Below are 3,362 nucleotides of genomic sequence, written 5' to 3'. Positions count from 1 at the left end.
GTAGGTCAGGACGTACCACTTCTATAGGTGCATTACCACTATATAGGTTACATAAAATATATATTTAAGCCTAACGCTCACTTTATCGCGCTAGTAACTTTTTAATGTCTCTATGCAGACTCTTACGGTCGGTTCACGGTTTTTTTTTATAGTCATTTCAGGAACTGTCCACTTTTTTTACCGTCGGAACCGGCTTTCGCTTTCTCTCCGCTTGTACATGGTTCCTCCGCTGCTGGGACCCGCGTCTCTAAGGCCGTTGGTTACATGACCGGAAGCAGCAATTCTAGTAAGAACTGCTGGTTGCCACAGGGTGCAACACATCGCCGCATTGTCCAAAGTGCAACGCAGCATGTGTCGACACCGGCACTGGTAACTAGCACGGCAGTTGCTAGGACCGGTGGGACTGCTGAATTGGCGCAATCGATCTACTATAAATCGATTGCGTGGATGAAGCAGGGGAGAGATCGTGATCAAACTGCTAGCTCACTGTGTGGCTTCGCAAGCCGGGAAGTTTACCGCAGTGAGGAACAGCCGTGTAAGGAACGAAAGGAACGTAAGAAACATTGTAACTGAAGCAATAAAGATAATAGTATACGTTCAAGCATAGAACTTATTCTTCTATCACCTAACTTCCTCAGTATCCAACAAATTTTGGTGACAGCGGTGGGATCTCTCATTTCATGTGTCAAGGACGGGACTCTGCAGAAGATTCCGGTTGGATTAAAGAAACGGACATTGGGTGAGAAAGAAAAAAAAGGAACGAGAACGCGAATNATAAGTTATCNGACACCTTTTTTCAAAATGTCTTAAAGACGCTTTAGGTTGTCTGACTTTACATTTANCGACTTCCGCGGTAAGTTATCTTCGGTCTTATTAAACTTTGGTTGTTGTTTTTGCTCGATCTTCAACACAATGTTTTATCGTATCTAAACCAATCCAATTAGACAAATTAAAAGAAACCACTTGTTACTATCAAGTCGGATCTACCGTCCTGTCACGGTCGCCACTTCTAGACTTTGATTTTTTGTATCAATCATTGTGATGAACGCCCGATTATTTAACGTTTACCGAGTTGTACCAGTACTTCGTCTCCGAAAATCAGGATCTTTGTTAATTTGCATTGAATTGTTCTTAATTTAGAATACTCGCCTCCCCCCCAAATGGGTTCCCACCTTGTNGTAGCTCCGAGGCGGGGGCTCGGGGCTTGCGGGGCGCTNGGTGTTCACGTGGTCTGACCGCCTCGCAGTAACTACACGGAACGTTTATTTTGTTCTCAGCGTGTGCTGGTGGTGGTGTAGCCGGGCATTGATTGCCAGCTTGTGCTGGCGGATCTGTCTGATCGTATCGCCACAATGGAAGTGTAATCTGACAGGACAACTATGGACTACAGAAGGTGAGCATCCGATGTCCTCGGGGGCTTTAAGCTTCCGCGCCGGAGCGGGTGGCGGGGCTTAAGGTCGCGGGCGGTGGTCACCCGCTCAGGGGTGGGCCCTTCTGCGACCAACTAAGAGGAACCCCCCAAGTTAAGGTGTGAGCAATCGTGCCGAGAGCTGCGTGGCGCAAGGGGAGTTGCGTCGTAAACGGTGCTTCCTGGATACCGGGCGAAATCCAAGAGTACGAAGCCAAGCCCCAGCCATTCGCGGCTCTGGCTGGATAAGACCGCGCGACCGCGATACTCGTAGAAACATATATGNACACTGAAAACAAAAATAAAATTACCCCCAAATCAGTCCCCAAGAGNGAAGCCTCCTCTAGAAGTAAACACCCAGGGGAACCTTGCAGTGCGGAANCGGGCTCAGAAGCCCCAAAATACCGCATAAGATATAGCGGGGCCGTTAGGCGCCGTTATAATAAACAAATGCAAGCTAGGGAGAGTGGGGCCAATAAGGTCTTCTCTACCCCCGCAGCCTCCTACTCAAAAGGTGGGGCTGGAGGTGGCGCGGCAAAGCGAGCCAGGCCGAAGCACGCTACTCCTAGCCCCTCAGAAAATTGCCAGGGCAAGAGACCCAAAAATGAAGGGTCGTATGCACAGGCGACAAAAGGTCTTGTCAGGATGGCCCTTGTACTGAAGGACTACTCTGACAAGAAAATGGGAGCCGGTAAGGTGGTTAAAATCAGAAAAATGGTCAGGTCTGTCATCCTCGGCATGTCTGAGAATGACAAAGCCCCCACTTTTACTGGTTTCTGGGAGAGGGATGCCGCACTCATGGTTGTGTGCGCCAACGTAGAGTCGGCGGAGTGGCTTAAGGCCCATTCCTCCGATTTAAAAGTCAGGGGGACTCTTGTGTGTGTGCTGCCGGTTGGTGAGCTACCTAAGCGTCATCGGGTGGTAGTGCATGTAGAGAAGCCTGACGTAGGGGTTGAAGATGCTTTCAAGCTCCTTAACCAGCAAAACACAGGGCTGGCAACCAGCGATTGGGTCGTCACCAGGGGGACGTATAGAAGGGATGCTACAAGCGCCAACTTGTCCTGTTTGGTTGGCGACTTGACGATAAAAGCCTTGAAGCACTGTGGCTTCAGGCATTTTTTCGGTCACGGCCGGGCCACCGTTAGGATGGCGGGACGAGAGCGCGNGGAGGCAACGGAGAAGGAGATGGAGTCGGAGGGTGTCGGGACTGCCTAAAAATGGCTTCTCTTGAAATACAAATGATCCAGATTAACTTACATCACAGCAAGAGCGCCTCGGCTATTCTAGCCAAGAGCATGGCTGTGATGCATACAAGTATTGCACTAATCCAAAAACCATGGATTGTGAATGGTGCAGTAAAGAGACTGAGTGGGTGCGGCTGCTTATACAAAGCACACTCAGAAAATAGAGTAAAATCATGCATTTTAAGGACCAAAGTAAAAGGACCAAATGCTATATTTCTGCCGCAACTCAGCAGCGAGGACCTCACAATCATCAAGGTGAGAGTGAAGCTAGCCGAGGAAAAGAATATGGAAGTATTAATAGGGTCAGTTTATATGCCCTATGACTCCACGGATCCACCACCACATGAAGAGATAAAAAACCTAGTGGCCTATGCAGAAGCCAGAGGGCTCAAACTCCTGGTGGGTTGCGATGCAAACTCCCACCATGTAGGATAAAAAAACACAGACACCAACCTGCGGGGGAAGAGTCTCTACATCAACCTAATGGGCACAGGATTAACCATTCTCAACAGAGGAAACGAGCCAACATTCCTGGACTCCAGAAGACAGGAAGTCATTGATATAACGGTTTGTACGGAGAGGGTGGCGGATCTGGTGAACGACTAGAAGGTCTCAGATGAGCCCTCTGGCTCTGATCACAGACAAATACGCCTAACTCTCCAACAAATACCGCAAATCAGCTGGGTTTGCAACCCACAAAAAACCAACTG

This window comes from Pseudomyrmex gracilis, unplaced genomic scaffold (genome assembly GCF_002006095.1).
Source record: "Pseudomyrmex gracilis isolate BER0280 unplaced genomic scaffold, ASM200609v1 scaffold_710, whole genome shotgun sequence".
In the NCBI taxonomy this organism is placed as follows: Eukaryota; Metazoa; Arthropoda; class Insecta; order Hymenoptera; family Formicidae; genus Pseudomyrmex; species Pseudomyrmex gracilis.
The sequence above is the reverse complement of the archived record's forward strand: the minus strand, read 5'-3'. Positions refer to the sequence as shown.